A 24,986-nucleotide genomic window follows, 5' to 3' on the forward strand; every position below is an offset into this window, starting at 1 on the left:
CAATGTGATTTTAGATTTAGTATTTCTAAAACAGTTTTGTGGTGACTATGAGTGGCAAATATGTTTCTTTCAAGGATTTTCCACAGGAATTGGCAAAGAAAGTCTGTATGTAGTATATGGGGAAATGCTGTGAAGTTGGATAGGCACTCTTATCACTCTACCAAATGCATCCTGCAGTGTACAGGAATTGGATCATTCAATCCCCTGTGAATTGGATGGCTCTTTTCCCTTCAGATCCATCTACACAGTGTTACTCCTCAAAGAATAGTCCAAGTTTTATAAAATGTCTCACCAAGACTATTTTCATTTCTCTTTTGAAAGAAAAGATTTCAAGATTTAGTATAGTCTTCAAATAATGGAAATATTTATGAGAATAAATTGATTTTATCTTTGGGAATTATAATTAGCATTGCGAAATCTGAGAGTATGGCCCAGTCTTTTGAGCTATTGTTAAGGATAGAGGGGATCGAGCATAATATGGAAGCTAAAAATTGGAAAATAGCTTCTCTAGAATGTTCAGATAATTTGTACCACCACATATTCTCCCCTCATTGTGAGACTACTGTAGTTGGTATTCTTTCAAGCAATGTTTTTATTTGCTATTCCCATCTAACTGCTGCCAAAAATTTGGAGAATACCCACATAGGCTTGGAATGGAGATACTGTGGATGTAATTTGTCCATCGTTAAAGTAGTGAATTAATAATTCTCCTCCTCATAAAAAATAGTCCTATAACTTGAGTAGCTATAATAACTGATCAAGCAGAGACCTGAGAGGAAAGCAAATGGACCTATCTTTCACAAGTCATATCTTAATGATAGATAATTATAATGATAAGAATGTACCAGAGCATGGAACAGTAATTGGTAATCCACCATCTCCATATTATAATCAAAGGTGACAGTAACTGAAGGTAATGGATCAATTCTAGGAAGTAATTAATTAAAAAATAATTTACTATTATGTAGATTGGAGATATATAGGAGGTAGATATTTGATAGTACATAAATAAAGTACATAGACAAATTACTATACTCAACCATAGAATAAAACCCAACACATAGATAAATCTGCAAAACCTAATCTGTTGACAAGAAGGGGCAGTTAAGGTCAGAGTTACATGTGAGGTTGACTGCAGGTTCACTCATGGATGAGCAACCAACAGTGGTACTGATGTAGTCAATGCATATATGTCCAATTTATTTGTCCATTTCAATGTTACTGTCGCCTTAAAATTTAGAATTAAACTCTTTCAATGTTATTAAAAAGATACTATTAAAGTTTCTTTCTCAATCCTTTTTGTTAAAATTGCAAAACACAATTCTCAATATGCATGTGGACATGGCTTGCAATTAACCTCATTTTCTGTTTCTAACAGCACTGTCATTAGGTAAGACAACAAACGATGTCAAGTCATTGTGAGCTGCCATGGAAATGTAACCTTAAGGTCTTTTCAAACTCTATAGTGTATGAGAAAAGTCAAAATCCAGGAAAGAGCGCAACTAGGTTCCTTTCTCTACCATAGGCAACGTTAATTGCATGCCCACCATAAAGAAGAACGAAACACCACTGTCTATAAAACATTCTAAGTGCCAGAACTCTCAGTTGCCTATTGTCTTTTTGTTGAGGGTCACTGAAATCATTCCTAACTTATAATTTTTTTTTGCTGGATAAAAGATATAAAAATCAAAAGAAAATATGAGCCCATGAGTTCATGGAAATTTAAGGCTTGAATGAACATATGTTGGACTTTGAATCTATAAAATATTTCATTATTACATTATATGTTACTATTGGGTTTTTGAAAATAACCATTCATTCTTTCAAGTGTTTTAAAATTATAAGGATACTAATTCTATAGCAGAAAGTGGTATTTACTTAAGAGTTTCTTTACAAGTTTGGAAGGCTATGTAATCTCTATAATACAATCCATTTGTAAACTACCCTTACTGATATAGCAATGCAGTACTGGTTAGTATCTAACTATACCCTTTTTCCATGGTCAGTAGAAATATGCCAATCACGTGGCAGCACTGAGCAATTTTTCATATTTTAAAATCTCCCTTGATCAAAACACTTGCTGCTTCGGCAAACTAACACATACTAATCTTGCATTACTGTTTGAAATAAGGTTAAGTTAGAGAGACAGAGACTGGTATTTTTCATTTGAATCTCTCAAACAGCCCTCAGAATTCAAAACATATGATTCATATGGCCTGGAGGTAACACTGGCCATGGACATGAACACAGATTTTGGTTGCCATAAGGTCATGGATGCAGATCTGGCTCTTGGCAACAGCTTGGGTTGGACATGACCATGGCCTTGGTTGGCAGCACAGGCTAAGAACATCAGCCTGCTCCTCACTGCCTTTACCTCTTTAGTTCCACCTCTCTCCACAGCACATGGGCCTCTCGCCAACACTTTCTCTTCCATATCTCCACCATATATTAGATCAATTGTAACAACACCAGCCAGACCAGTGCCTCAAGATTCCAGGTGTGTTTGTGAGTGTCTTTCACATGTCTGTATTTCCACTTTCTTTTTATACATTACTCTTTTAATAACTTTGATTTGGGGAAAATATTATTACAATTGACATTTAGAATGGTTTCCATGCTCCAAAAGGCAGCAGCACAAATATCTATATAGTTATTATTTCACTCAAGACGAATGATTTATAAGACAGCCCAGAAGCTAATCTACTTTAGGTCTACATACATTTTCCTTTGGTAAACAGTCCATAATATTAGACTCTTGCTTTATGCTGCCTTTTGCTTTTCGTTGTTCATCTTGAATGTAGTATCTCTTCATGGTTCAACAGCATCATACATTTTTGTTGCTGCTTATTCAGTTCATGCCCTTAGCTGACTCCTTTTTGAAGTGAGTTTTCAAGGTTGTTCAATCACTAAAATCAAACAGGCTGTTATATACTTGTTAGTATTTGTAATCTTGATGGAAGAAACCTAGTCATGCCTGGAAAAGAGGAATCACAATTGAAGAATTGTCCCCATCAAAATGACTTGCAAACATATCTGAAGTAATTCCCTTGACTGCTAATTAGTGTAGCTTGCTCTCAGTCTCTGCTTCTGTCAAGCACATAGGTTCCTAACCAGAGTCCTAGCCTTGCCTTCCCTCTAATATGGCTTTCCTCTGTTATGTAATTTATAAAATCCAATAAACCCTTTCCTTCCAAGTTACTTTTGGTCATGGTATCTCACAACAGAAGCAAAGCTGCAAACGGGAACAGCATCTTTTAGCTTGAATCTCTGTGTCTGAAGCAGTATGTATGCTTGTGTGCAAACTGGAGTTCAACTTAATTGAACACAGTTGATATTTACTAGATTCCCCTTTGTAATACTAAGATTAAAGCAAAATAAATCAATAAAAATGTGTTTCAGAACTTTGTGAAGATAGCAAAAGCGCGCGCGCGCGAGAGAGAGAGAGAGAGAGAGAGAGAGAGAGAGAGAGAGAGAGAGAACCAAACTGAGAGAGAGAGATGGAGGAGACAGAGAGAACCAAACAAAGGAAGAGAATATTGGGAAGTTGTACTGATCCAGGACTGAACTCTAAAGCACTGTTTTATTCAGCTAACCTAAGAAACATACGATATATTGTTGCCAGTATTGTTTTGAGTTTAAAATCACAAATTTAAAATAATAATCAGAGTTTAATAATATAAAATTGATGTTATTTGCATATGTTTATGCATGCAAATTAAAAAGTTTTGCTATGATATAACTGATCATGTAGATCTTTTATTTATTTATTTATTTATTTATTTATTTATTTATTTTATTTTCGAGACAGGGTTTCTCCATAGCTTTTGGTTCCTGTCCTGGAACTAGCTCTTCTAGACCAGGCTGGCCTCAAATTCACAGAGATCTGCCGGCCTCTGCCTCCCGAGTGCTGGGATTAAAGGCATGCCCCACCACCGCCTAGCAATCATGTAGAATTTTTTGGGAGAGAAACACTATAATAACATTGAGAACCAAGTTCTTATGTTCACTCTGTCGTATGAAGCTCCAGATGTATTTTGATGTCTAGGCATATCACAGCATCATAAAACTTCTATCTCCACAATAGCAATGATATTAAGCTTTTATCCTTACAACTATATTAGTTCTTTTAATAAGCACTATACTGACATGAATTTAGTCACTTATCAATGTCCATTATTTATAAAATCTGTGAATTGATTCATTTATCTTTTCTCATGGTTTTATTAATTTATTATTAAATTTTATTTCTATATGTGAAATTCTTTTCTAACATTTTGACCACATTTTCAACATTTAATAAAATTTAGTATAACTTAATGTGAAAAAAATAATGAGAGGCAACTATTTGTTGAAAATTGAAGAGGATTCAAGAAATCTGTAGTATGTTCAACTTATTAATATTTGATCGACTATTACAAACAATGCTGCTATGAACATAGTTGAGCATATACTTTTGTTGTATGTTTGGGCATCTCTTGGGTATATTCCCAATAGTGGTATTGCTGGGTCGAGAGGTAGGTTGAACCCGACTTTCCTGAGAAACCGCCACACTGCTTTCCAAAGTGGTTGCACAAGTTTGCATTCCCACCAGCAATGGATGAGAGTGTCCCTTTCTCCACAACCTCTCCAGCAGAGGCTATCATTGGTGTTTTTGATTTTAGCCATTCTGACCGGTGTAAGATGGTATCTTAATGTTGTCTTGATTTGCATTTCCCTGATTGCTAAGGAAGTTGAGCACGATCTTAAGTGTCTTTTGGCCATTTGAACTTCTTCTGTTGAAAAGTCTCTGTTCAGCTCAGTGCCCCATTTTATAATTGGATTGATTAACCTTTTACGGTCTAATTTCTTGAGTTCTTTGTATATTTTGGATATCACACCTTTGTCAGTTGCGGGGTTGGTGAAGATCTCCTCCCAGTCAGTGGGTTGTCTTTCTGTCTTAGTGACAGTGTCCTTTGCTTTACAGAAGCTTCTCAGTCTCAGGAGGTCCCATTTATTCAATGATGTCCTTAGTGTTTGTGCTGCTGGGGTTATACGTAGGAAGTGTTCTCCTGTGCCCAGGAGGAGCAGAAGGAGAGTGAGCACGAGCAAGGAACTCAGGACTGCGAGGGGTGCACCCACACACTGAGGCAATGGGGATGTTCTATCGGGAACTCACCAAGGCCAGCTGGCCGGGGACTGAAAAAGCATGGGACAAAACCGGTCTCGCTGAACATAATGGACAATGAGGACTACTGAGAACTGAAAAACAATGGCAATGGGTTCTTGATCCTATTGCACGTAATGGCTTTGTGGGAGCCCAGATAGTTTGGATGCTCACCTTAATAGACCTGGATGGAGGTGGGTGGTCCTTGGACCTCCCACAGGGCAGAGAAACCTGCTTGCTCTTTGGGCTGAGGAGGAAGGAAGACTTGATTGGGGGAGGGGGAGGGAATGGGAGGTGGTGGCGGGGAAGAGGCAGAAATCTTTAATAATTAAATTAATTAATAAAAAAAAGAAGGTCAAAAAAAAAATAGAAACTGAGAAAAAAATATTTGATCGACAAATGAATTCGTTTAAAGTAGTTAATTATGTGAGACTTTTTATGTGCTCTACAGAAATAATAGTTCGATATTTTTAAAGAAATTAAGAAGAGCATAAATGTACTATCAAAATGATTGTTGTCCTGGCTAGTGTTATGTCAGCTTGATGTAAACTAGTGTCATTTGAAAGGAATGAAACTCAACAGAGATGCCTAATAAGATCCTGCTGTAAGGTAATTTCTTAATTAGTGATTGATGGGATAAGGGCTAGTTTATTGTGGTTGGTACAGTCCCAGAGCTCATGGTCCTAGCTTCTATAATAAAACAGGCTGAGCAATCCATACGAAGCAAGCCAGTAAGCAACACCCCTCCATAGCTTCTGCCTGCAGAATTCTTCACTTTAATGATGAACAATGACATGGAAAGGTAAGCCAAATAAACCCTTTCCTCCCTAACTTTGTTTGGTGATGGTGTTTTAGCACAGCAATAGTACCATGACATATATAATTATTTACCAGAGAAGATTGTTTGGTTAGCCTTGCAAGCATTAAAATCATCGAGATTTCATTGTGGCACAGTACCTAATTTCAGGAAAACTTTCTTGTTTTCATTTTGTGTATTTTTTAAAAAAAAAATGAATGCAATTTCCATCTAAAAGAAAATACAAATTAAACTAGGACTATTAAAATATTCACTGCACAATAATGCAATTATTTCACATATTTATAAGAAGAGTAGATCAAGATAGCTAATATTTGATTTCTAAAAAAGGTTGGTGAATATTTAGTTGCCCTTGTTCAACAGCCCTTCCTATTGAAAAAGCTCATGTTTTCGAAGGATAGTGGAAAATTAAGACTATAAATATTACCTGCATGTATAAGGCACATGAATCAAGTACTTGAAAGATTATTTACTTAGGTTAATCAATACATTACCTTCTACTTGTTAATGTATATATAAATTAAAGATTAGGCATGACTAATAAAACTCAGAGACAGAAACCTGAAGATCAAAAAAAAAAAAAAAAAAAAAAAGCAGCCAGCCCCAAGCTCTTACCTTGACTTCAGTCCAAAATTGCAATCCTGACCCTAGGAATCTCAGAATGCCTGAGAGCTATCTCCTCCCATTTTATAATCCTCTCTAATTATGAGATTAAAGGAATGAACCACTGGGATTAAAGGCATACATGCCTGGTTTCTATGGCAACTAGTTGCTTATTGGGATTAAAGGTGTGTGTCACCACTACTTGGTAGTAAGGCTGACCATTGGGGCTGTTTTCCTTTCTGATCTTAAGGCAAGCTTTATTTATCAAAATACAATTGAAAAGACACTACATACAGAAACTATCATAAAATGACTTATGGAGATGAGATAATATAATTCATGTAATGTTCATTGTAAGTTGAAAACCTTGAGATAAATACATTTTGACTATTGTAGCAACAAATGCTGATATTTAATGTTAAAAAGATATGTGATGGACTGCTAAAGTGAAATTCACTGACATTTTTAATTATAAGATATAATTTTATTTTTGATATTTTAGGGCTTTCTTGCTTTTTATTTAATTTTAACCATTTTATAGTTACAGGAAATATACTTGAACATAAATTCCTTTCTTATGAGGATCCATTTTCAAGTAATTGAGTATAACTTTTGTAATCTCTCCAAAAATCAGGAGCATTGCTTTCTCAATATTAAATGCTTATTTTTATGGACCTTTAGGAGTTTATTTTTTTCAGAATGCAATTATTTTTTTCAGAATTACAATTATTTTGTATGTTGATTTATATTAGTTTTCAAAATTTAAACCAACATTTTCCATTCCAGAATGTCTTAGAATAACCACTGAATTTTAATCCTCTTTCCTGAACATGGCTTTTAAATTTCATTTAATAATTAAAAATAACTTGTAAGATAAAGAAAGTTTTATTCATACAATGGTTACCTATATGAAAAATCATGTAATTCTGAGTATTTCTGTTTTAAGTAACAAAAGTTAATTCTAGTACATTTAAAGAATTCAGAAATATCTTATTTGAGGAGTAATAGTAAATAATAGAGATAAAGAAAAAGACAAACATGTATTCTTTCAAAGAGCATTAAGTAGGAAAATTTGCCAATATGAGATGGCAATCTATCTATAATAATATTATGAGTTGTGTGTATAGGATTTTCCAATGACTGAAGTTTAAATACAGGGGAAAAAGGGTAACAATGGCTTGTCATCTAAAGGGATGCTTCAAAAGGAAATTCTAATCACTTTGGATACAAAATTATCTAGCAAATAATGAATTTTGTAGACAAATGCAGGTAGGAAATACAACTGACCAAAACCGGTACCCAACATAATTATAATCTAAGCTCTTCCTCCTGGTATTTAAATCTTCTTCCATCATTATCCTCATATTCTGTTATATCTTATCATGCGTTATTACCTGTGTATGGCCTGCTCTATAGTCAGCATTGAGTTAAGAAGAAGGTCTGGGAAGAAATAGTGTCAGAGGTGTTTTGATGCCAAGAAGAGTTTGAGAAGATAGGCTTATAAAAACATGATTTCTTCTGAAAAGGAACATTATTAAGGAGTCTGAATCTAATGCTGAACCATGTAATTCTCAAGGTAGTATGTTGTTTCTAGGTACTGAACTTGATTCAACAAGCGCTCATTGAGAATTTCTCTGTGCACCATATTAAAGGTAATAGAAACTTCACAGAGAAAAGGCTCTTTTAAAAATGTTGACTGGAAAATAGGGAATAGGGCAAGAAAAAGCCCAGGAATATGTCTATGGGAGTATGACTTAAATAATACAAATAAATATTTATTTAAAAATGTAGAGATTAATAGAGAAGTGGGATCCAAACAACAAGAAAAAATGTCATCAGACAGACACTGGTAAAGATCTATTTTCATCCATGTTGGTCTTAATTAAAATAGATTATTTAAGAAGAATGTGCAGTATTACAAAAAAATATAAATGATTTAGGATAAATTAATGTGTTAAAATAATTATTATATGAAACAAAAAATAAAACCTTTAAACAGTTTCAACTGATGTTTACAATATACCCACTAATGTATTTCCTGATTTCTTTCCCTGATGCACAGTGTGTTTTATAAATGAAAAAAATGAGGACATCTGTGATTCATTTCTGTTTATTTTGAAAGATCCAACAGATGTATTTGCCTGAATAATAGCCATTCTTTGTCCCTTAGAAATTATTTATTCTATCTCTGATTGTGCTCTGAAATATTATCATGCATTTTAATACTTATAATTATTACCACATTATTTTACTGTAGTTAGCTCTTCATTTGTCACCACTTTCTACCATGCCATATTTCTGAATCTTTTTTTTTAAATCAAGTTTAATCTCTCTCTCTTTTTTTTTTTTTTTTTTTTTTTTTTTTTGGTTTTTCGAGACAGGGTTTCTCTGTGGTTTTGGAGCCTGTCCTGGAACTAGCTTTTGTAGACCAGGCTGGTCTCGAACTCACAGAGATCTGCCTGCCTCTGCCTCCCGAGTGCTGGGATTAAAGGCGTGCGCCACCATTTTTGTTTCTATAAGATTTAAAAGTCAATGCTAAGCACCTCAATGGCCATGCACAGAGGAGTTTTTGGTGTTGTGGAGACAATACTTCAATGAAAACACTGTGACCCAAGCTGAGGGACTTTGTTAAGTGTATAAAAAGGTTCAAAATTGGAACCCAAGATAATTAATTTTTTGCTTTTACTCAGAGGTTTAAGTTAATATCCATCATTTTGTAATGAACTATAAATCTATAAAAACAGAAAAAAATCAAGTATCTATACTTTTAATTTAGAACATGTTGGTGTCTTCTTTTCTCTTCTCATATATACATATATTCGTATATATTTATATGTGTATATAATAGATAATATCTAGTAGTTTACAAGAAAACATCAATATTGAAATACTGGAATAATGGTATATTTTACTTAAAACTAATACTGAACCCGTATTTCATTGGAGGTAACCTCTTCTATATTATTTTTTAATTGTGTATTTACAATTAATTGAAACAAAATAAAATGAATCCATTTCATATTTGATATTTATGAGACAATTATGAGATACATGGTGATTCAAAATTCTATTTTATAATAATTTACTTGCTAACATTAAATATAATTTCCCCCAATACTTGACTTTAACGTTGAAAAGTATTTAATGATTGTCAAATTCAATTATGTTTTTATTTCTTTATGCTTTCAACTTTGAATTCGTTTAATGCTAATTAGAAATCAAGTAAAAGCATATAAAACTAAATAGCAAGTATGTAGCATCACTTTAGGGAAATATTGCTCTTAATCATTTTTGAATCAATATGTTACCTTCCTGCTCCCACTGTTAGTAGTACCACAAAACACTCATTTTTAATAAAACACATAAATGTGAAAAAGAAAAATAAAACATAAAGGATGGGGAAAGGCATTAATGCTCAGTGTCTATAACCCCTTTTCTTATTAGTTAATACTATTTCAGTAATCTACTCTGAAGTTTTATGATTCAGTATCTGTTGAGCTATTGACTGTACTATTCTGCTTCCATACAATATTTATAAGTTAAAAAAGATTCTTTTATCACATAATCTATCCCTATTATAATCTCCTCCCCACTCCTCCAAATTCCTCCCCACCACTCCACACCTTTGGATTCACTCGCTTTCTCTAGAAAAGACCAGACTTCTAGGAAATAACAACCAAACAAGACAAGACAAACTATATTAAGATGAAGCAAAAACTATCATGTTGAAGTTGAAAATGGCAATCCTAAAGCAGGAAAGAGTTCTACGAACAGGCATAGAGTCAGAGACCCTCTCGTTCTCATAGATAGGATACCCAGAATAATGCTAAGCCATTAGCTCTACTATATATGCAGATGTCCTGGTGCAGATCCGTGTAGGCCCTGTGTTTGCTGCTTCAATTTCTTTGCTCATATGACCCTTCTTTAGTTAATTCGGTGGGCAGTGTTCTCCTGGTGTCCTCCATCGCCTCTGATTGTTATAGTCTTCCCTGCCTCCTCTTCTGTGGGTTCCCTAAGCTTGGATGGGAGGGATATGACGTAGACTTCCAATTGAGATTCTCTCTCTGCATATCTTCTGTGGAGGTCACTGTATCTGTTGCCGTCTGCTGCCAAAGGAAGCCTCTCTGATCTATGAGTGTAGCAAAATATCACTAGGAACCACTTTATACTGGTTTTGTTTGTTTGTTTGTTGTCCAGTAAGTTTTGGTTTAAACTTGGTCTTTGGGTTATCTATTCTTTGGTTTTCAGTTACCCAAGCAGTGCTGGAGAATGTTTTTTTTTTTTTTTTATTTTTTTTTATTTTTTATTTTTTTCTTGAAGTGGGCCTTAAGTCTAATCAGGTGTTAATTGGCTATTCCCACAAGTTCTGTGCCATCATTCCCCTAGCATATTTTGCAGGCAGGACAGATTGTAAGTAAAAGTTCTGTGAGTGGTGTGGTGTCCACATCTGCCTTTCAGGAGCCTACAGAGTTCCGTCCCCCACCAGATAGACAAGAATGTAGGGATGAGAGCCCCATGTAGTCACTAGCTCAGTTTCTCCATGTTCAACTAGTTGTGTGGGTGTTGTGATTACCAAAACCTGGCACTGAGTTTTGATCCTACTGCATGTACTGGCTTTACGGGAGCCTAGACTTTGTGGAATGCTCACCTTCCTAGACCTGGATGGAGGGTGGAAGACCTTGGACTTCCCACAGGGCAGGGAACCCTGACTGCTCTTTGGACTGGAGAAGGAAGGGGAGGGGGATGGAAGGAGGGGGAGAGAAATGGGAGGACGGGAGGAGGTGGAAATTTTTAAGTAAAAATAAATAAATAAAAGATTCAAGACATGGAAATTCTCAAGTACAAAACTGATTGTTATGTTAACTCTTTACAAATTTATCGTCAAAGTTTACTTTGAAGACTTTGACGTCAAAAATAACCTATAGACAGGCATGGTAGAATGAATTTGAAATACCCATTCTCAGGAGGATAAACAGAGGATTAGAAGTTTGAGGGCAGGCTAGGGTCCATAGAAAATTCCTGTTCTAAAGAGACTATATTTTATAAACATTCATTTCATAGCACTGGCATTTAATAAAACTACATATTTGCCAACATGTGACAGTTTCATAGCACTGGCATTTAATAAAACTACATATTTGCCAACATATGACAGTTGCATTATTTTCAAGATTTTTAATTAAACAATTATGGACAATTTTGGCACAATATCAAAAATAGCTGCAAATATTTGTCAAAAGTATATATTTTTTAAATTTGAAGATCTTTGGTTGTAAATAACAAATACTGGCTTTCCCCAAATTCCCATGAAAATGTTGAAAGATCACTCAAACATCTGTGATTTTGTTCTCTGCCTTTTTGTAATTTTGTATTTTTTCTTTATATTTCATAATTAAAAGGCAGAATAATGTAGAGTAAAGAGCCCAGATTTTAGAATTAAATATAACTAAATTGTAATCCCCAGTAGTTAATCCATTTACCAGCTGTGTGTTCTCTGGCGATTTATATGTCCTTTGTTTTTACTTCCAGGAAAAATAACAGTGTTTTTCAGAAAAGTAATACACATTTGTGCAATTTTATATATCAGGGAGTAAAGATTGTTCCCTTTTAAATATTTTATTAGAGTCTTTGTTTGTTTTGGATACTGCAACAGTTTCGATATGCTTTATATTGAAGATTTAACAATTCTTTTCTTATGTAAATTAGTATTTTCTTAATAAGAAAACTATAAATACTTTTATTGGTTTCTATATTAATCCAAGTAGTTGCCTACTTCACAAGGAAATGGTAAAGGTTTAGAAGCATAAAAACAACAGTTATGTATTACTAGAAAGATCTACATTCTGGAAATCCTCTATTGAACACTAAGGAATGAGTAATTTTTTCATAAAAAGTAACTTATTCAAAAAGTGTGTTTTCTATTTTTACATAGCAATCCAAGTTCCCATTCCACTTCTTATCCTACACCCATCCACCCCTCAGAGAGGTTAAGACTTCCAATGTCTAACACATTGCTTTGAGGCAGGACCAAGACCCTCCCCATTATATCAAGGCTGAGGAAGGTATACATCCAAAGAGAATAGGTTCCCCAAGGCCAGTACAAGCAGTAGAGATAAATTCTGATCTCACTGCCAGTGACCCCACAGTCTGCCATCGACATAAAACTGTCGTCCGCATTCAGATGACCTAGCTTGGTCCTATGCTGGTTTTCCCACTGTCAGGCCCAAGTGGGTGGACTCCCTTTAGGTAATGTAAGCTGTTTCAGTGGGTATCCCCATCATGGTTTTGACCCCTTTGCTCATATTATCGTTTCTTTCTCTCTTTGCCTGGACTTTGGGGGTTTGGCCGAGTGTTTTGCTGTGTATCTCTGCATCTGCTTCCATCAGTTGCTGGGAAAGTTCTAAGGTGACATTTAGGATAGTCATCAATCTGACTTCAGGACAATGCCAGTTCAGGTACCCTCTCCACAACAGCTTAGTGTCTTAGCTGGGCTCATCATTGTGGACTCCTGGAAATTTCGCTAGGGACTCATAATGGCTCCCTCAATCAAGATATATCTTTCCTTCCTCTCTCTCACTGTCGTTCCCCTATCTCAGCCATCCTGTTCCCTCAAGTTCTTCTCCTACTTCCCCTTCTTCCCTTCTCCCTGCTTCTGTCCTCACTTCTCCCCCACTCTTCGGTTACTTCTCTCCTCCCATTTTTCTGTGTCTTTTTAAATCTAAATTCAGCAGTCTATGACATATAAGAAGGAAGCCACTTTGCTCAATTGAATGACTGGGGTCATCAAATATGCTGAAGAAACCTCTTGGGTTGATTAGTCTGCCCTTTTATATGGAGTAAGCAAATACTTCCTTTGTTCACTCTAATACCAATTAATTTAGTAGTTGAGCCAGAAATTATACAAAACCTTTCAGAATACATATAAACAGATTATTAGAGTAGGTAAAGTCTATACATGAAGATACTTTTATATTTTCTCTCTCTCTTTAGCACACACACACACACAGCAGCTAACACACACACACAAACATACGCACATGTGTGCATGCACACACACAGATGCACTTTAATGAAGACAAAAGTTTACAAATACTCTTCAACATTAGGACCTTTGAAATACTACTGGATGATCTATGTACATGATCTTTGTCTGGTAACTCACATATAAGTACAGTAATACCATCAGTTTTATATGACAGAAATCAACACAGAGAAAGGATTTTAATATAGGCTATGCAATTAGTAAATGATGGAACCAAGAATTGAATCACAGTCCATTTACATACACAAGCTGCATCCATCTCCCTCTCTCTAGAGAAAAAAAATGTTTTGAAACTAATTTGAACTAATGTACTATAATTATAGTGAATAATTAACCAGTACTACAGCAAACACAAAGTTTGAATATATAGAAAATTTATTCAAAATAAGATTGGTATCCTGTGCATTGCTAAATTTTATGACTTTTCATTTTATTATTTATCTTCCAAATTTTCATAAAAGAAAACAATTGAAAATTAATCTCAAACTACCTCTGGAGAAGGCTCGTGCACAGGGTCAACCTGAATTTTTGTGTTTCCTTTAGAAAGAGATTGTCTGCATCTGACATCTATTTATGTCCTTGTGTTTCCTCATCCTCACTTTTGCATTTTCCAAACTACTCTCCTCGAATAGTTGAAATCTGTGCCAAGTACTATTGGAAAGGTTTCCAAGTTCTAGTTCACACTCTGGCAGCTTCTAATTTATTTATTTATTAATTGTATTTGCCACATACCACTCCAAGACTCCCAGCCAAACACAGACCAGGCCAAGGACACATTCTGGTCTACCAGAACTACTTTACAACTGCAGTTCAACTCTGATAAATTATCTGAAAATAAACTAGATATTCTCGAGGTAGTAAACGCATAGTATAAATACAGCAGACATTTCAGAATTTATAGTGCTTAAGCAGCAGAACATATCTGTGAAAAATAGTTTTTTTTACATTTTCTCTTACACATCTATTAATGAGAATGATTTATTACATCTTTAAACATAAAAGAACAGTTTGCAATATCCCTATGATTTTATTAATCTATCTTGCTTAAATATGCAAGTGTGTTTTCTAAAATATTTGACGAAGTGTATATATAGTTTTCAAATAGCTTCATTGTTAATTCTTTAGCTACAATTTTTAGCCAAATACACTTTTTTTTTATCAGATGTTATTTTCAGGACAATAACCAGTAAAAGATACTGAGTGGTTACATAAATGACATTTTTTTATCCCCTTCCAAGCATCAGTATATTTGGCGTGGTACACTTTATAATAAAGTGTCTTGAGGGAGATTATATTCTACAAAGAGCAAGAACACATGTTCTAATTCAGTATCTGATTTATACTGAACACCTGCAGACTGGAAGATTCTGTATTTGTTTTTCATTTGAAAATGCTAGAAAAGATAACTTCATAACACCAATGTGGTTTCTTTATTTATTTGGTTGAACCTGGTGCCACTTACCTGTTACATGTTTTCACACTTTGAGAATTGATTCACTGTCTTTTTTGTTAACACCCAACTAGATGGAGGAAAGTACAGAATATTTTTAGATGTCAGAGATACATTTAAAAAAGACTTCATTATTTTATTTTTCTTTAAACATATACTAACCTATTAATGGGTTTTTCATAAATCACTTAGAAGTTGAGTATTGCTTAGTGACTCAGAACTAAAGTTGAACAAGGTCCCATATGGTGACAGAAGAGATTTTCTCTAGCCCATTTGAATGACGGTGTTACCACCTTGTCTGCGGAGAGTCTTTAGCAACCAACTGAAACTGTAAGCCAGGAATGGAAGCTCGATTCTACAATTTTAGTCATGCCAATCACCTCAGCTTGACTGGGAGACAGAGTTACTCTTAGGAATCTACTTAGGAATAATGAAGATAATCCTTCCTTGAGGGAGAGGAGTAGAGTAGATACAATTACAAAGGTCCTTAAAAGTGAGTGGCAAAAGATAAAGAGAGCAGAAGGCAATACTATCCTGGAAGCTGACACTGGAGCAGTAGGGCTATTGGAAGAATGGGGGATGGGTCCACTGACCAGGAAACACTGATGGCTATTAGGCTGATCCTTGATAAAATATAGATCTTCTCGGGGAGTCTGTAACGGTGACTAGCTTGCTTGACTCCTACAACTCTGCATTTAGTTTACTATGTCTACTGCTAGACTTCTGGAGATCCAGAAATCGAAGAGAATAAACTATGTAGTTTAAGGAATTGAGTTTGTTTAATATGCCACATGCATACCACTATCCCTGATCTAGTAGAAGTAAGTAATTGCATTCTCATAGTGTTCCATACCACTAGAGTTATGGCATCAAAACACATTTAGAGATAGTTTTTAAATTCCTACTATAATATCTAACTCATAAAGAGAGACCCCAGATTTTAATATCCCAAAATAATATTTAACTCCTAAAGAGAGACCCCAGTTATCACTAACCAAACCAAGGTGTTTGCCTTAAGAGTTTGCTAGGAAAAAAAAAAAAGAGTTTTCTAGAGCTAAGTAGACAGTGGAGGTACAAGCTTTTAATCCCAGAATGTGTGTGGGGGGGATTGAGGAAGGCTGATCTCTGTGAGTTCAAAACCAGCCTGGTCCATAGAGTGAGGACAGCCAGGGCTATTACCCAGAGAAACCTTGTCTCAAAAAACCAAAATGAGAGAGAGAGAGAGAGAGAGAGACAGAGAGAGAGACAGAGAGAGAGACAGAGAGAGAGACAGAGAGAGACAGAGAGAGAGAGACTTTGTATCCAAATCATGTTTGTTGTTTCTCACTCACAGTATTGTCATTTCTGTCTCTTTCTTTCCTAGATGCAATCAATATGCAAAAGCTAGCCATTAAACATAGCTTTCCTAAAACACCCTATCTAACCTAGAAGATTTGCTCTTTTAATAGAATCACAATGTTGAGTAAATTCATATATTTAAAATCTATTATTTAATAGTTATTCACAAATTCATACACATGAGAAACTGCTACTTAAAGCTATCAACTCTAGAAATCATCTTCTATGCTGACGTAGTCATTTCTTGTAACTCTTTTACACATGGCTCTCTGGCACGCACTGCCATGTTCTTCTAAAATCAGAACATCTTTAGGGCTCAAATGTTCATAAAGAAAACAAGAATCGAGTCCAGACTATTAAAGAGTAAAGCCCATGCCTAGTGAAATACTTTTTCCTATAAGATTCCAACACCTATAGGTTTCACCATCATTAAACTGCACCACCAGCTGGAGACTAAATATTCAAACACGTGAACCTATAAAGGACGATTCATGGCCAAACCACAATATTTCTACCTGGGACTTGTGGGATCATAACTATATCATGATTAAAAATGTACTTGCTCCAACCTTAAAAATCCCAATATTCTCTTATACCTGCAACATTAACAGGATTTCACCACAGGGACAGTGAGTGTGGAGGTTCTTTTTTACAGCCCTTACAAGTGCCAGGTTTCCAAATATAATATCAAATGCACATGACCAAATGTCATTTAACTTATTTGTAGTTGATCCTTTGTATTCATTTAATCTTTATCTTTTGACTGATTAGCAAATATTTTCATGGGAAGAAATCATAGCAGCCAGAATGTCTCTGCTGAATTTATATATAGCTATTTTGTTACTTGCCATCAAGTAGGTCTAAGAAATTTATATATTGTATTTTCTCCCTCTGTTTTCTTAACTGTAAAGGAAAGATAAGTCTGGTAAATGGATTCCTTCCCAAACATTGGATAAGTATTTGATTAACTCTTGAAAAATAAAGAAGCAGCTTTTCCAAAGGATGGTGCTAAGAGATATATTTTAGATAGATCATCTCCAAAAACTTCAGAGATCTACAGAATATGGCATTTAAGGTGTGGTTTTTTTTTTTTTTTTTTTTTTTTTTTTTTTTTTTTTGGTTTTCGAGACAGGGTTTCTCTGTGGCTTTGGAGCCTGTCCTGGAACTAGCTCTGTAGACCAGGCTGGTCTCGAACTATTTATTTCTTGCAAGACATTCAGCAATAAAAACGTGGACGAGCTTTGTTTTCCAACATTTGGCAACTTACCAAGTTTCTTTTGATTCATCTTTATCCAGATACATGCTTCTGTGATAGCCTGCCAGGTTGGTCTAGAAAAATCTTTAGTGGTATATGCTTGCAAAGTTTTACAGCAATTTACCTTTGTGACACCGGTGTGAGAAGAAAGGACCTTTGGTAATTGAAATACAGTTTGTCAGCTTTCAGTGGAAGCTCATGATGTGGAAGCTCTGCCACCTATCATAAGAAAAATGTAAAGTGTCCCATAAATTGTGCTCAATACAAAATGTTCTTTGGACAATTTCAAAAAGAAGTTATTAGGAGCAGGCATTTTGCCACTCACTTTCCTACTCACCCAGGGGGATCTAAATGTGATATCCATTGGTTCCATAGTAACTGAGGGCTAGAGGTTTTAACAGTGACCAGACATGACCCATAGAGGACATAAGAATTTCAGCCGTTCAAATTGAGGTGAGGCTACAGCTTTTTGTTAAATAAGAAGTCGAATTACTATTTCCCATTGGGAAGCATGGCTATCTTTTACTGCCTTGAGGTTAAAGTCAGTAGGAAGGCAAGAATCACAGAAGTGTACTATATTGTACAGAATAGTTTCTGAAGTAGCAGACATACTGGGTATCCTTTATGGTTTTAAGAATAAATATACATTTTAAGAAGAAAAGTCTCAATCTAAAGAGTGTTAAACTGTTTACAACCGGCATTTTCAAATTATTCTGGAATTATGAAGAAGCAAGGGGGTCCATTTGCAAACCTCTGGGACTGGGGGCTGGGAAGTGGAGCTGATGTAAATCCAGATGCCTAAATCTATGCAAAGATCTCTCCACTTAAATTACAGCCTCTCTACCACACTCATCTGATTATTATGCTGGATTTCATTGCAAACCTCTGTTTATTTTTTCTCTGTCTAAAATAAATTTTGAGGTTTGGTTTTTGCACTCTTTTCTCAGACATGGGGAAACTATATGCTATTTTCTGCAATGTGAAAATTAAGCTTAAGCTAGTTCCACATGGTTTTAGAGAGGTTTGGCGAATTACTTTGTAACAACAGCTAGTATTATCAATTGACAGTCTAAGCTCTGATTTTCAAATTGAGAACATCCTGCTATGATTATGCCATTATAAATTTGATGATAACACTTTTCTTCAGTAGCAACAATGGCTGTTTAGCTCTTAGAACTGCCGAAAAACCAGATTTAGAGTGTACCTTGGGGCTAGCCTTCCTCTCTCGAGCCTATAGCAATATGTCACATCTTATTTCATAGGTTTGAGGTTATTATGAAACCTATGGAATAGCAAAAGCAAACATGGTTCAATTAAGTAAAAGAAAATATTTGTTTCTGCTCTGACAGGGATACCAAGTAACTCATCCGTTTTAGTTTATCATCTTTTTGAAAAAATATTAATACCTTACTCAGTTTACATATCTATTAAATGTACAGTGAAATGCATTTAAATCTGTTCTGATTTTTTAATAAATGTAGACCTATGGGTTTTTTTTTTTGTTTTTTTTTACAAAAGTAAGTGATTTTTATTATTTGAAGGAGAGCATTTGGGTAATTCTGAGAAATGAATCAGCTTGTCCTGAAATTCATATGTTGAAGCCCTTAACCTTTTCCATAATAGTTTTTGGAAATTACTTTGAGAGGCAATTAGGATTAATGAGGTCGTGTGGTTGCGGCCCCATGACTGGATTAGCTTCCTTTCAAGAACAGACAACAGCCATCTTATCTCTGCTCCTGTCCACTTCTTTTGCACCTCTCTCTCCCCAGCACAAACTTACAGTGCAAAAGTCAAGTGAGCATCCATAACCTGATCATCACTAAGCCTAAAGAGCTTCAGTTTCATCTTGGGTTTCCCAGCATCTAAAATTGTGAGCAATAAATTCCAGAGTTTAAAGCATACATTTTGTTATGCTTGTTCAAAGAACATGATCGATACTTTTAAGATTTGGTTTGATACCAATTGAGAAAGTTACAGAAACCTATTTAAATATGTGTGATTATGATTACTTAAATAATTAAAAAATATTTAAGTAAATATTAAGATGTACATAACTGTATGGGCATGAGAAAGTGAAAGTCCCAAATATGATTTCCTTTCTCCTTATAAAATAAAGGTGCATTGCATTAGCAATTGCATCACACCATTAAAATTCTCCCAGAAAGCACAATCAGTATGATATAGATAGAAAGAGATGCAGCTGTAGCCATAAACCAGGATAGAGATTAAGTCTGATTGAATATATTAAGAGAGTTAAAAAATGTTTTGTCATTTAATGTCCACTCTCTCGTGGAATTTTAAGTTCTAGCTTCTCAGTGCTGTCTAGGGAACCAGAGACAAAAGTCCACTGAATTTCAAGTCCTTCCCAAAGTCTGCTGTGCAGTAAAATGGATTCAAGAGGATCCCATTGTCTAATTCCATCCAAGACTCAAGTAATTTACCTGGAACTTACTATTCTATGTCCACATTCACCAGAAGTGACAGTTACCTGACCCTAAAGTGCGTATTGACAGGCAACACATTCCCTCTTGTCTGTGTCTAGCTCTGGCTGCAGGTTGTTCTCTGCGTGCCATTCTGGCAATATTTTAAATGAATCTAGTTGTCATGTTAAATGGCTTCACATATTTATTGGCTACATTTACGTAATTTTTATCTTATGCACAGTTCCTTAAAACTAACTTCACAGCCAAGATAAGAAAGATGGTTGTTGTTTCTGTTATGAAAGTATGCAATCATACTTGTGGCACTCTTCTTTCCCAGAACTGTATTTAAATAAATGTTCAGTGTGAACTCTATTAATCTGCTTTTATATTTGGGGGATTAATTATTCTGAGATTCTTTAATATTATTTCATGTAACAATATGTATTTCCCTTCAATAATAATTCGTGTTTCATTGCAAGTTGATGACACAATGTTTTGTGAATTTGCCGGTTGAGTGACATTTAGATTGGGCTGTTGGAAAGAAAGCATCTTCGATAATTCATATGCTAGGATTTACATCTAAGTATGTTCTAAATTCTCTTGAGTCAAATTGTTTATCCACTGAGCTACCCCTTAAGTCCTCTACTGAATTACAAAGCACTTTCTCTGTGTCTTTGGGTTTCATATTGCATAAAAACAATTTAAATATTTGTTAAAATTAAAAAGAATTTTCATGTATGTTTTCCAAGAGTCATGTAACAAGCCAAGCCTGGTTTTAACCCTTAAACTTCAAATAAATGTGTGAATCTAATTTGTAGTATATTCTCAAATATTCTATTTCTCTCCTCATTGTATTTTTTCTTGTATAGTAAACTACCAATAACAGGATTTTTTAAAAAAAATGGGTAGGTTTATATTTATGTCTTTTTTTCTTAACACCAAAGGCTCTCCTCTGCACATTGATGTCATTATTTACCTTAACTTAGCATTAAGATAAACAATACATATGTTTTTTTTCTGCTAAAAATTTCAGATTTACATAAAAAAGCATACATAAGAAATAGATTTTTATTAACTTTCAACCATTCTCTCAATAGAACTAATGAAGAGAAAAATAATAAGCTGCTTTCTTTCCCCTTGCATTTTGGCTTATGTTATTCACATGAGTCTTTTCTATGCCTACTCCTAGTTATCAGGGAATTAGGCTCACCTTACTCACGTGAGTCTTTCCCAATTACGTTTCTTTCTTTCTTCAGAAATTTTCCCTAGAATTCATCCCCAAAATCATTTTGGGCAAATCTGAAATAATACTATAAGGTTCTGGTTATTTTTGTTTGTTTTTCATAAGCAAACTTTTTGGGCTCCAATGCCTTGAGAACCCACCCAAATTGTAAAACATGTCTTGTTTGAATCTTTAAAAATATTAAGAAGAGTTTAATTCCCACCTACAACTTTTCAAAATCACTTTTGAGCAAGTGGTCCAAGTGAAAGGCATCATGAGAAAAGCAGATGGAACTTAAGACTGGGACCTCTCAGATGAATATAGTTGGTAGTTCCATCTTTAGTAGCGGGGCTCTCACAGTCTAGAGAAATAAGTCCCTGCATTGGAAGCTCCATATCTGTTCTGGTGTAAGCTTGGCTGCACCTGCGTGTATCTCCCAGTGCTGTTCTTAAACAACATTATTCCACAGAGCTCTCAGTGCCCATCTCAAGTGCCAATGTGTCGATGTTTTCATGGGATATACTTCTTCTGAATTTATTCATATGTGTAGCAGGGGAATAAAGCTCAAGACTCTAATGTGTTTGTTCTTAATATACTCCAACTTTGTGAAAGGAACCAGTTTGTGTTTATAGATGGCAAAAGTTCTTATGATTGACCTGATCCCTGATGATTGACACTTAACCCATGTAATTGGGTATTTTCAGTTTCTTGAGACCTGTTGTTATGCTAAAACTGACTTCAGTTAGAATCTACAGTTTAGCTAACTGAGAATGTTTTTCATTCTGGATGAAAACTTGATACCAAACTGGGAAATGTCTTTAGAGATTATGTGGTGGAAGCTATGATTTTTAAAAATTCTCTTTCTTTTTTAATATATTATTGCCACCTTCTTTCTCCTCCGTTCAAACCCTCCCATGCTTCTTTCCTTACTCTCTATAAAATTGATGACATCTGTTTTCCTTGTTCTTACATACATATGTATATGTGTATATATATTAATACACATTCCTAAATACATAAATGAAACCTGCTCAATCTCTATAAGGTTAGTTGTATATATGTTTTCAGGACTGAATATTTCATATTGTATTGAATAATCAACACATTCCTAAATACATAAATGAAACCTGCTCAATCTCTATAAGGTTAGTTGTATATATGTTTTCAGGACTGAATATTTCATATTGTATTAAATAATCAAATTATCTTTCTAGGAGAAGATTAGGTTTCCTAATCTCAGGATGCCGCAACTGCCTGTAGTTCCTTGTGTCAGGTTGAAGCTTTATAGGCTTTCGCATAATAACACATTTGCTGTTGTTGTTATTGTTTAGGTCATGTTTTGGCAGAAACTTTACAGGTGTAGTTTTTGCTTTCTTTTGTTTTGTTTTGTTTTTTTTTTAAGACAGGTTTTCTCTATATAACAGTATTAACTGTCCTCAAACTAGCTCTGTAGACCAGACTAGCCTTGAATTCACAAAGATCTGATTGCTTCTGCCTCCAGTGCTTGGATTAAAGTTATATGCCACCACTGCCCGACAAGGTGTAGTTTCTGATGTTACTGGAAGACACATGCTTTTAACACTATCTAGTTTCACAAACTAATACCATTTTTTTTCAGTATCTACAGTGTTTCTTCCCATAAAACTGAACAATTGTGTTTGACACCAAAGCCAAGTTTGTCATAAATAATTTACTTGAGAAAGAATTATTTAAGGTAGGCACTTCTGAAAGTCAATAAACTCTTTCAAAAGATTTCATAAAACACTTTTTTTCTTTTACTAATTTTACTATATTTGGGGGCAATGCTTTGATTTTGATGAGGAAAAAAACACATCAAATAAGAACCTATTATTTTGCATATGGTATTGGGCAACATTTTACTATAAAATAACTGAAAGATAATGCAATTTTTATACTTGACATCATATTTTAAAATGAATATTTTGTTTATTTTATGCCAACTCACCCAACAAAATTAATCAAAATTGATTACATGTTAAAGTATTAAAGGGATTACATGTTGTCTCACTATGCATGTAACAATTCAGGTATATAAATGTTTTAAAAGGTAGGTCTATTATTTTTAGGAATGCAAAACTTAATGAAAAAAACACACATATATAGATATCTAACTTTATTACATTGCAATAAATATATTTCACATAATTTCACTGACTTACAGGTCATTGCTGATCTGTGAGAGAACCCAGGCATGGTATATTGTGCAAGCCAGAATTAATAAGTAGAATGGGGTGGCAGAGAAAAAAGTCATGCATTAGCAATCTCTTAAGAAGTGTGTATATTATCAAATGAGAAAAGTTTGAAAGAAATTCCTTCGAGAAAATATTTAATATGGAAAATAGCACTTCTAATTACTTTAACAATATAAACACATGATGGTTACTTCGGCTGAGTCCTCCACTAAGATCTTCAAAAAATTAATTTCCTCTACAACTAGGCCATTTTGTTAAGATATGGCTTTGTAAATGCTCAAAAAAAAATTGACCCTACAAACACATTAAAATTCACATCTTTTAGCATGATAATCTCTGAGGATACCAATGGTTGATTAGTACGCCCTGCTGATATTCTCCTTTGGTATGCATACTACAACAGACACTGTTTCTCTGGCCTTGACTGTATTTTTTAACCAACATTAACATCTCCAAACTGGCACTCCCTTTGGTTTTATTTCAGGGAATCCTCTACTTTTTATATAATATTTCTAGGTGCTCTCATTAAGTCATGGTCTCATCTAACTTCTTTACCCCTGTGATTGCCAGTTGCTAAAGTCAATTTCTCCTTAATTAGATTGCCATGCAAAGAACAGGAGTGAATATCACCAATGATTTATTTTTCACTTAGCAGCAGACTTGAAAATCAAAATTTTCATTGCCTTTTGCCCATTTTTCAGCTTCTAAAATTGTCGATTTTTTCCTATTAATCACTGGATGTTTCTGAGATCATGCTATTATTAAAACAAGTTCACAACATTTTAACATCTGATGTTGTCCCAATGACTTGACAACTTAGATACTGTGTGTCTCCCTCACCTGTGCACAAAAATCCTCCCTCTTTATGAGATGTAAATGGGACAGTTAATGGAGTTGTGAATGCATTTAGATTTGCTTTGCCAAGTACTGAGTAAGAAACTGATCAATAGGTGGTTTGGTTCTTGATTGTTCTAAAATGTACATGTAACTTAATAATAATAAAATTATATTTCCTGCCCTTAGTGGTGATAAATAACTTGTGAATTGCAGAGCAATGTACTAAAGACATCAAGGGTTTTCATTCATGGCATAGATAGAGAGGTTCTTTTGTATTTGTCTCAGTACATTGTGTACTTTGTCACCCATGTCTGTGACCCAGGTTTATGATCCTACAGATAGAGTACACCATCTATTTATTACCAACTCCCTTTTAATTTCCTTTCCAGCTACCAGTGGGAAGAAGAGTGCTGACACTTCTTAATTTCGCTCCAGAGAGCAAAAGACACATCTGAATGATGAAAGTGCCAGATAGCTCAATAAATGTTATCAATTATATTAAGAGTAAATTGTAGTGAAATGTGTTCTTTGAAAAGAAGAAAAATGCCCTATTTACGTGTTAGCACACATTTATTCATAAATAGTTCAGCTATAATGCTTTTATTTAAATTAAAATTTTGGTGGTTTGATGAATTTCATTTTA

General features: G+C 34.6%; 1 protein-coding gene across 2 annotated transcripts in view; it reads left to right on the plus strand.

Moving 5' to 3' along the window:
• The window catches only part of Mgat4c (MGAT4 family member C), a 472,208-nt gene that overhangs the window by 8,298 nt on the left and 438,924 nt on the right, over nt 1-24,986 (plus strand). The window lies entirely within an intron of this gene.

Source organism: Chionomys nivalis, chromosome 25, assembly GCF_950005125.1.
Source record: "Chionomys nivalis chromosome 25, mChiNiv1.1, whole genome shotgun sequence".
NCBI lineage: Eukaryota > Metazoa > Chordata > Mammalia > Rodentia > Cricetidae > Chionomys > Chionomys nivalis.